The sequence below is a fragment of the Populus trichocarpa genome, chromosome 3 (genome assembly GCF_000002775.5).
Source record: "Populus trichocarpa isolate Nisqually-1 chromosome 3, P.trichocarpa_v4.1, whole genome shotgun sequence".
Taxonomy (NCBI): Eukaryota; Viridiplantae; Streptophyta; class Magnoliopsida; order Malpighiales; family Salicaceae; genus Populus; species Populus trichocarpa.
This window is the reverse complement of record NC_037287.2, coordinates 1,184,893-1,195,554: the sequence shown is the minus strand read 5'-3', so window position 1 is coordinate 1,195,554 and position 10,662 is coordinate 1,184,893. Positions and strand designations below refer to the sequence as shown.

At 37.0% G+C, this 10,662-nt stretch overlaps 1 non-coding gene across 1 annotated transcript; it reads right to left on the bottom strand.

Moving 5' to 3' along the window:
* Nucleotides 1–4,864: 4,864 nt before the first annotated feature.
* TRNAP-UGG (transfer RNA proline (anticodon UGG)) lies at nt 4,865–4,939 on the bottom strand. Its single transcript has one exon. It is a non-coding gene; the product is annotated as a tRNA-Pro (tRNA).
* Between the last annotated feature and the right edge of the window lie 5,723 nt (nt 4,940–10,662).

The following is a 10,662-nucleotide window of genomic DNA, read 5'->3' as shown; positions in this document are numbered from 1 at the left end:
CTCAAACAATCACGTTAATTTAAAAAAAAAAACTAAGCATTAAAAAAAATTGTGTTAATAAAGAGACAATCTTATATCATAAAATACAACAATTGTTAACCAAACAATTAATAAAACAATTAACTGATGAGATTGACAACAAAAGCCAGAGCATAGGAACATTCCCAATATGATTTTTTAGCCAATCTTTAATATGAAACTTAATTTTCATAATTCTTACTTTATATCATAGAAAAGGGAAGTTGTCACGATGCCCAGTTTTACATTGCAGTTTATTTTAGGTCCCAAAACTATAGCTTTAAGTGACATTGACTGACTACACTAAACATCGGTATTCATCAGAGCAGGCACTAGATCAACAAACTACCATCAATCAAAATGATGATGAGCTGGATTGAGATAGAATAGTGTACCCAACTTTCATCCTCGCCAAATACAGATGCAACCATTTTTCTCTTCTCTTCCTGCAAATTAATTGTGGTCAGCAGCAAAAGAAAATTATATTTAAGATTACAAGTTGTGTTCTCATTGCCTTTTACAAGGCCTCCATATCAACTAGGATTTAGGTAAATAAAAATTAGAGTTTGTAAGAGTTTTAATAGTAGCTAAAGAAGAAATCCTAGTTAATGTAGAAATCCTTGATAAAAAAGAATTTGTAATAAATTAGTTTATTAGAATCCTTGTTTAATTAGAAAGTGTTAGAGAATAATATAAATTATATTTAGGGACCTCACCTAATAACTTAAGTTATTGGGTTGAGATAATTATTTGACATGGTATCAGAGTCTTGATGACTAAGCGGTCACGAATTCGAATCTCATCATCTCTATTTATTTGATAAAAATCAAGCACAAGGTAATGTGAGTCTATGCAAGTTTCAAGCCCAAAGAACTTTTATTTGAGGGGATGTGTTAGAAAATAATATAAATCATATCATGAGACATCACCTAACAGGTTAAGTTATTGGGTTGAGATAGTTCTTTGATAAAAAGTTAGATTCCTTATTAGATTTGGATTTTCTTTGAATAGTTTAATTCCTTGATTATGTAGGATTTGAAACTTATAAATAGACTTGTAATTAGAAGCATAATAAACAAGTATAGAGATAGACAGAGAAAAGCTAAAAGGTGTATCTTTAAATACCTTCCAAGTCTGTCCCTATAAACACACTAAACCTTCTTTAACCTAATTATTTCATAGCAATAATTCTCATTATATTGCCATGGAAATCTTCACAGTGAAACTCACCTCTATTGATCTTGAGAGAGGATTGGTGCTCCCACGCGATTCTAACCTAGAACCCCTTCAACCTTTCCATGGAACCAAAGAATTGTCCACCATAGTTGAGTCAGCAGCCGGAACCCGTTTACCGGACCCGGTGACAATTCACTGCTCCACCAGATCAGGAAAGCTTGTATTTACAAGAGGTTGGCATGACATTGCTCGCGATGCTGGCCTCAGAAGTGGAGATATTGTGACTTTCTATCAGGAGGAAAACGGGGGAGCACAGTACAAAATGAGAGTGAAAAATGTTGGTTGAAGTAAAAAAGAAATGTGACGGAAGAGTGTCTTCCATACATGCATATGCATGAAATTCCGAGTGCACGTCCTTTGGTTTCTTCTTTGTCATGTCTCCTGCTATCTTCGTGCCTAGTACGGTTTCAGCAGTTAAGAAAAATTATCTATATCCAGGAGTCAATATATAATTGTTGTTCTTCCACTAGTTGGGCCACGCAATGTCAGATGAAGAAAGTTTAGTTCATTTTTTATATGGGTTTCATCATTTAATGTATAATAATATTCACTTGTGTGTTCCTATATATTAGTCTTCCATGATCACCTAATGATTTGCCATTTTTGTTTGTGCTTTGTCTGCTCCTACTATACTACATTGAAAACCAAAACAAAGCAAACTGGCAGTACTGTGTTATCCCATTTCTGGGTATAACTAAATTCCCTCTGCTTGATGATAAATAAAAAATATTGAATTTGAAAGTCATTTCCAAACTCTATATGTACAAGATTTCCCCCAAAAGAATTTAGCAGTGATTTTGGAAGTGTGTGTGTGTCTATATATATATATATATATATATATATATATATATATATATATGTGTGTGTGTGTGTGTGTGTCTATATATATGTGTGTGTATGCATGTATGTGTGTGTCTATATATACATACGTTTTAATCATTAAAACTATAGTTTTAAGACCCGGCCCGGTCTAAGGCCCGAGTTTCGGGTTTTGACCTGGTCACCGGGGCGGCCGGATCAAATTTTTTTTAAAAAATCTAAACCGGGTCAACGAGTTTGCAGCTGGGTCTTGACCGGGTCTTGCCGGGTCAACCGGGTCACGCCGGGTTTTTTCTTCCCCTGTTTTTTCTTCAACCCGGCCCGGTTCCAGCCCCGGGTCAGCCGGGTCCCGAGTCAACTTACCGGGCCGGGCCAGGTTTTAAAACTATGTTTAAAACTACTATTAGATTAGTATTATTAAGTAAAACATCACGAAATCATAGTACTGTTTGCATGGATTTTCTTTAATTCTCTAACAGATCTCTCTATCAATATAAATATGGATAAATCTCAACTTATTGGTTAAAGGGAGAAAAAAAAAGTTGATAAATCTCTAGGTCAAACTATGCTTGTTAAAATTGAGAGGGAAGCGGGAGAATAACCCGAGGGTTGAAACACTGACTATCACCAATTCTGTAGTTGGGAATAGGATAATTAAATACCATGTTGCCACTTAGTAAAGCCATGTTTCTGAAATAATAACCTATCAATTCTTTTAGTTAAATCCAGTTAATTTAATAGATTAAATTATAAATTGATTCACTTGATGAGAACTTGAGTGAATTATGATTTAACATATAAATATTAAAAAATAATATTATTTTAACTTTTAATAAAAAAATTATAATTTAAAATAATATTATTTTAAATTAACTCCATAAGGATAGCTACAAGGAGCTTGAACCCGGTTTCGTGTTTGGCCGAGCTTGAAATAATTATAATTTAAAATAATATTATTTTAATAAAATCCATTTTTATTCTTTTTTTTATCTTATTTGAATTAAGAAAAGAGAAAAAAAAAGGAAAAAAACTATTTCAAAAGCTTTCCAGCTTTTTTTCATTTTACGGTTGAAATCTAAAAAAGCAAACATCTACTTAATGAAGCCTAAAATAATACAACTTCTAGACCTTTCTTTGCAAAAAACCACCAACCGAAATTGCCAGCACTGTATTCACCATGGAAAGCACAATAATAATTTCTAAAAATATGAGAAGCTATTTCTACTTTGACTACGTGTGCTGCATCATCATCATCATCATCATCATCATCATCGCTACTTTGGCATTGATAACTTCATCCTTTGATTGGATATCATCATCCTTTCCTTCCTCTTCATGCAACCATCGTACACCAATAGCCTTTATGTGGATAGCTGGATGATATGGAAGCACTGAAATACTCACGTCATCATCATTATCAAATGTTGACCATCGACCCCCTTAGGCAAGGTTTGATTGGAAATGCGTCACGGAGGAGTTTAGCTTATCGGGTTGGTCGACAAGACCAGGAATTTCGGAAACAAGGCAGGCTAAAAGAGGTGGACTCTTTCATTAGGGAAGGGAAGGGAAGAAGGGGCCTAGGCGCGTACACTTGAGTGGCAAAGGAAAGCGGGATCGTACCTATTTTTCCAGGCGCGCGGAAGATCAAGTTGGTGAGCCGTGTGATGGGAAACCTTCCCGCACGGTTCGGAGAGCACTGAATTAGAATGAGAGGTTCACCACCACATCATTGCATGCAAGGGGAGCTCGCTCGATTCGCAAGCTTGAGGACTAGCAAGCTACGGCAGTAGTGGTTTTCCTTTTTTCTTTATCCACACTCTGTCCATTTGGTCTGAGTCCTGATCTTATTCCAGATTACCCTCTTATGGATTTTATCCAGGTTCAGGCAATCTTTCTGGTGCCGAAACTGCCTGACCACTTCTAGAAAAAGATGCACCAATACCTTTGGCCTTACCTTATGACCTTGGCCAACTTTCTTCATACCTCTTTTATCCCCTCACTTCTGCTCTCGTAATGTTCCCGCTTCCTTAGCCAATCGGTTGAGTACCCTAATGTGGGCGGATTTGGTCAGGGAGACGCAGAAATAGTACTTCAAGACCCATTACGTGTCCAAGGCCTTTTGTTCTTCTTGGCATCCGTTATTTTGGCACAAATCTTTTTGGTTCTTAAAAAGAAACAGTTTGAGAAGGTTCAATTGTCTGAAATGAATTTCTAGATTGCGAATTTATCAACATCAAGTTCTTATCTTTTCTTAATTTCTTAAAAAGAACAAAATTTTTGTTGAATCAGCGTAAGGAGATGCCGATGAGGGTACAATAGAGAAAAGAATGAGCTTTTGTTCAGAGCTTGAATCAGAATATCCTTCAGTAACTCCAGGAAAGAGGCGATCAGAATGGTACTCGAATCCATTTATGATCCCGAGTTTCCAGACACATCGCACTTCCGCTCGGGTCGAGGCTGCCGCTCGGTCCTAAGACGGATCAAAGAAGAATGGAGAACCTCTCGCTGGTTTTTAGAATTCGACATCAGGAACTGTTTTCACACCATCGACCGACATCGACTCATCTCAATCTTTAAGGAAGAGATCGACGATCCCAAGTTCTTTTACTCCATTCAGAAAGTCTTTTCCGCCGGACGACTCGTAGGAGGTGAGAAGGGCCCTTACTCATCCTTATGCACCCATTTCACATCTTAGGCGTAGCTGGTCGGATGGATGTTCCCTATTCATGGTTCTTTGATCTAGTTTGATTAGGGAAACCACAGAAAATGAATACACTAATGAAGGTTATGGTCAAGGTGACAGGATTCGAACCTATAGCCCTCTGTACCCAAAACAGATGCGCTGACCAGACTACGCTACACCTCGTCTCACCCCCTCGGAGCATATAAATCCACCCGATCGATGAAGACTTGAACCAGGATGTCCCTTATAAGGGCTAATAAAATCATTTATTTTGGCTTTTTGACCCCATATTGTAGGGTGGATCTCGAAAGATATGAAAGACCTCCCTCCAAGCCGTACATACGACTTTCATCGAATACGGCTTTCCACAGAATTCTATATGTATCTATGAGATTGAGTATGGAATTCTGTTTACTCACTTTAAATTGAGTATCCGTTTCCCTCCTTTTCCTGCTAGGATTGGAAATCCTGTATTTTCCATATCCATACGATTGAGTCCTTGGGGGGACGGACGGTCAGAGGCCACCGCGGGACTACCATAGGAAAGCAAAGCCTGCCCCCGCTAGCTAACATAGAAAGATATTCCCAGATAACAGTAGTCTGTCTCTATGTGAATCTCTTCCCGACCAGGCCAGGCCGAATCGAGCCACCACGTCGGGATGGGAATGGCTCAGCCCACATGCATCATTTGATGAAAGCACTCCAGTCGCCTCCTCGAAGTGGCTTGTCAACCACGTTTTCCCTCCCTAAAAAGAATGTTCCAAAGATCGAAAGAGGATCCCTGTCATGGCGGTGGTTCCTTTTATCACAGCAGACGGGGCCCTTTTACCCATTTGTCGGGGCTCAATGTCCTCAATTATACGGAGGTGGTGAAGCCTATCAGAATTCTCATGGAGGTAAGAACATGGACCCACTTCAATCATGAAAACTTTGACCACTTTGAACATGGAGCAATATGAACAAATATAAAGTCGGCAAAGTAATTATCATTTCCTCTGCAGAAATGATTCTTCATGCTTTTAAGATTTGATGGTTACAAAGGCTTCATGTCCTGATCAGCTGGAATATCGGAAACCGTACGCAAATGGACCCACTTCAACCATGAAAACTTTGGCAACAAATCCCCTGTAGCATATTGGAAAATTGCTATATGCCATCCTGTAACCAAATCCTTTCACCTTTCATCAGGTGAGTTGTGCACCCGACATCAGCAATTTTAAAAATAATTTTAATTAGGAAAAAAAAAAAAAAATTTCTGGCATCTTGTTTTTTTAGAAAAAATATCTTGATTAAGGAGTTACCATCTTGTATTATGGTCACTAGGAACCCTAACTGATCAAGAGAGATCCTATGGTACGGGACTGGTTGAGGTTAAAGAAGATATTAGCACCCCTAGCGCACCCTACCTGAGGTAAGCTGCATTGCTGTTTTAATCTTAAATTGCTAGAAAATTTTGTTGATTTGTGTGTAAAAACGTATGATATTATTGACTCTAATTTCAATGAATAAACCTACGAAATAAATTTAGATCAATGCATGTGTATTTTTTTTTTTAAATGATGGTTTAATCATAATATTCCTGACTCTGGCGTCAATGAATATTTAATCTCGAATATTTTCAACTCTGGTGTCAATAAATATTCCACCATAAATAATTCCAATTAAAAATTTCAATTAAAAAAATTCACCACGAATAATTCCAACTCTGGTGTTGGTAAAAATTCGTAGCCTGAAAAATATATATTTTTATTTCTGATCCTGATACAAGTGAATAATAAAAAAATATATATATTTTTAAAGAAACATGCGAAATTTTTATTTCTACACCAGTACATTGATTAAAAAAAAATCTAAGACATGCAAAATTTGTTATTTATGCACTTTTTATTTTGTTTATTTTTTTTGGGGCCGGGCCTAGCTCAACCCAAAGGGACTGGGCTAGGCCCAGCCAGCCCAGCCACTGGCCCAAGCCAGTGGCCCGGCTGGTTTAATCGGATGCACGCGTGAAGCAATTTCACGCGTGCATCAACTGTGCGAAGGTAATTAAATTACCTTCGCACAGTTCTTACAATTGCACAATTTCGAAGAAAAGTGAATAGAAGATGAGAACAGCTTACCTGCTTCTGGAGATCGCGAGGAGGCTTGCAGCACAGTGTTTTTTTTTTGCTCTCGTCTGTGTATGACTTTTCCCTTCTGTTTTCCTTTTGTTTTGGTGATGATGAAGGTGACGGCTTGCTGCTTGGGTTCTTCCTTTTTCTGATCTGCAGTGGAGCGATCGAGAAGACAGTGATGTTAACGTTGGTTTTCTGGGTTCACCGCTTGCATTGGTCTCTGTTTTTGCTACGTGTACTATTTTTTTGTCTCTGTTTTCTGGGTTTCTTATTTCTGCTCCTCGGTGTTTTCTCCCGTTCTCCTCCCTTTCGCGAGGTCGCCTTTGTGCTCAGCCTTTATAGAGCCAGCGGCAGCCTCGGTGGTGGTAACGGCTGGCCTCCTAAATGATCCATAACCGACGCCTTCAATGAAGAAAACGTCCGCGTTGGCTGCCAACGGACGAAACGTCTCTGCCTTTAATGGCAGAGCCGTTGCAGAGTAAAGAGACGGTGAACAGTCGTTGCAAAACGACCCCGTTTCCTGGTTCTAAAGGCTGCGAATTTGGTCCTTGTAATTCTTATAATTTTGCAATCAAACCCCTAATTAAAATGTAATCGGATCCTTGCATTTCCGCGCCATTTTCAAGCTGGTCCTTGGATTTTAATTTTTGCAATTTGGACCCCAGTTAAACCCCAAACTTTGATATTTCTTCAATTAAGTCCCTGATTGGATTAATTAAATTAATTACAAGCTTAATTAAGTCTCAAAACTTATCAATTGTCCAATTAAAAACTTGATTGGATTAATTAAATTGATTTCAAGCTCAATTAAGTCTCAAAACTTATAAATTGTCCAATTAAACCCTTGATTGGATTAATTAAATTAAATCCAAGTCCAATTAAGTCTCAAAACTTATCAATTCTCCAATTAAAACCTTGATTGGATTAATTAAATTAATTTCAAGCTCAATTAAGTCTCAAAACTTATCAATTCTCTAATTAAACCCCTAATTGGATTAATTAAATTAATTACAAGCTCAATTAAGTCTCAAAACTTATCAATTTTCCAATTAAACTCTTGATTGGATTAATTAGATTAATTCCAAAGTTTAATTAAACCCCAAAACTTCCAATCATGTTGCCTTTAACCCAAATTTTAATTCATTCTTTATTTATTTCATTTTACTTGTTTTTTCATCATTATCATCATTTTTTTTTATCCTTTTCAGTAAATAAAATAATAATAATAATTAAAATAAAATGGTCAAAAATTGGGTTATGACATGAGTTATATTTTTTTTCTAATTTATTTATTATAATAAGATAATTTTAAAATTTCTTTGTATTTTTTATTTAGATATTTCTCCTATTATAATTAGATTATTTTGAAAAAAATTTATATTTTTTTATTTAGATATCACCCATTACAATAAAATCAATTTGAATCATTTTTCACATAAACAAGTCGTCTATTATAATAAGATCACTTTGAAAAATAATCTTGGTATTTTTCACGTAGAGGGATCGTCACCCATCACAATGAGATAATTTTGGAAAAAAATCTTGGTATTTTTTACCTAGGCAGATCTTCTATTACAATGAAACCATTTTAAAAAATCTTTATTTTTTTCACCTAAACTAATCACATATTATAATGAGATCATTTTGAAAAATCTTCTTATTTTTCCACCCGAGAAGGTCCATTACACTAAGATCATTTTGAAAAATCTTTGCATTTGGGCAAGTCACCCATTACATTGAGACCACTTTGAAAATATTTTTGCATTTTTCATCTGTGCAAGTCACTCATTATAATAAGACCACTCAAAAAATCTTTTTATTTTTTCATCTGGATAGATCACATTACAATGAGACCACTTGAAAAAACATTTGTATTTTTTATCTTGGTAGGTCACTCATGACAATTTGACTATTCCAAAATCTATGAATTCTACCAATAGGTAGGTTGTCTGGTGTTAGAGAATAATATAAATCATATTTTGAGACCTCACTTAACAGTTTAAGCTATAAGGTCGAGATGGTTCTTTGATATGGTATTAGAGCCTTGATAACCAATTAGTCACGAGTTCGAATCTCACTATCCTCATTTATTTGATAAAAATCAAGCATAATGTAGTGTAAGGCTGTGCAAGTTTCGAGCACAATGTAGAGAATAATTTTTATTTTTATTTTTTTACTCAAAATTATTTTTTATATATTTTTGAATTTTTTAATATACTAATATAAAAAATAATTTTTAAAAATAAAAAAATATATATATTATTTTAATTAAGCCAAGCTTAACATTTTCCTTTCTAACTTTTCAATCTCCCACTTATCCTTAAAATCACGGGCTTTCAAGTTGACAATCTTTCAGGATTTTCTCCCAAAGGTATGTCAAGGAATCCCATCTACAAAAGATGGAATTGGCCAAACAAGTTGTGTAGGTATCATATATATTGATCCCAAACAAGGAATTAGACTCCTTGGATTGAAATGTGTTTGACATGAATTAGAGAGATATTCAGAAAAAATGGAACTCAAAGGGCAAGCATAGGAGCCACGAGTTTTCAAAAAGAAAAAAGGGCATGGTTTCATTTTGAAGGCTGACTTTCATAAAGCTTTTGACTCAGTGTTATGGGAGTGCTTGGATGAGGTGATGGATCATGTCGCACGTTGGAAAACCCCGCGCGGCGTCCGCTCCTGGCGATGGCGGTTTTTCTCTCTGTTATTGGAATTGATTTTGTTTGGAGTCGCCACCTAGTATTTAATTAAGGGTTACTAGGAAACCCAGGTTGACTGGTCTTGTCAGAGATTTGCGGGTAAGGGACTGATTGTGGTTAGAGAAGGTATTAGCACCCATAACGCACCCTACCTGAGGTAAGCTGCTTCGTGGTTGTGATGTGTTAAAGAAGTTTTAAAAATTTTTATCTTTTCATCGAATTTTAAAAATACAACTTCCGTACAAGTTTGTACTTCTACACCGTGATCCGATTAAAATATTAAATCCTTCTTTATTCTTTTGCCGTCTCATCATAAAAAGATCCCTGAAATAAATACAAACATACATTTTTGTTTCTCTTTTTTTTCTTTTTCTTTTTCTTTTTTTTTGTTGTTTTTTTTTTGTTGTTTTTTTCTTTTTCTCTTTTCTTTTTACATCCACAATACAAATTATAATATTCAAAAAATAAATAAAAATTACATCAAATAATTCAAACTTTACAAAACAGTCCTCAAAACTCCAGGAATTGCAAAGGAAATGCTTCAGGAACTGCAGAAATTCGTGTAGGAACGCTGGTGGCGCGTGGGTTCACGTGCCGGCGCTGGCAACGCCAGAAACGGGCGGATCTGCCCTGCTTTCTCCTTCTCTTCCCTTCCCTGCCGGAAGTGAGGTACACCACTCCCTGCAAAACATAAAAAAACGCAAGCAACGGTCTGTTTTGCTTCACTGCAGATCCGGTTTCTTCTTCTTCAGGTGGCCGGTCGCTGGACTATGGAGCTGCTGGTTTGTGGGCGCTGGTTGAAGGAGACGACGAGGTGGCTTGCTGCCGTGTGACCTTGTAGAGCCGGCGTTGATGGAGATCGGTCTGTCCGTTGACCCGGAGGGAAGTGGGGGGTCGGTTGAGAGAGACCCGGCTGTGGGTTGCTGCTGTCACCGCTGGGGGAGGACCTGGAGACAGCGCCGCTGTGATGAGGAGACACTGCTGCTGTTGTGGTGCTTGCTGGAGCTGGATCGGAGTGGGAGGAGCTGCTACAGGTGTGGGTTTCTCCAGGTGTGGCCGACGGTTGTTGATGGAGGCGACGAGGTGGCCGGCT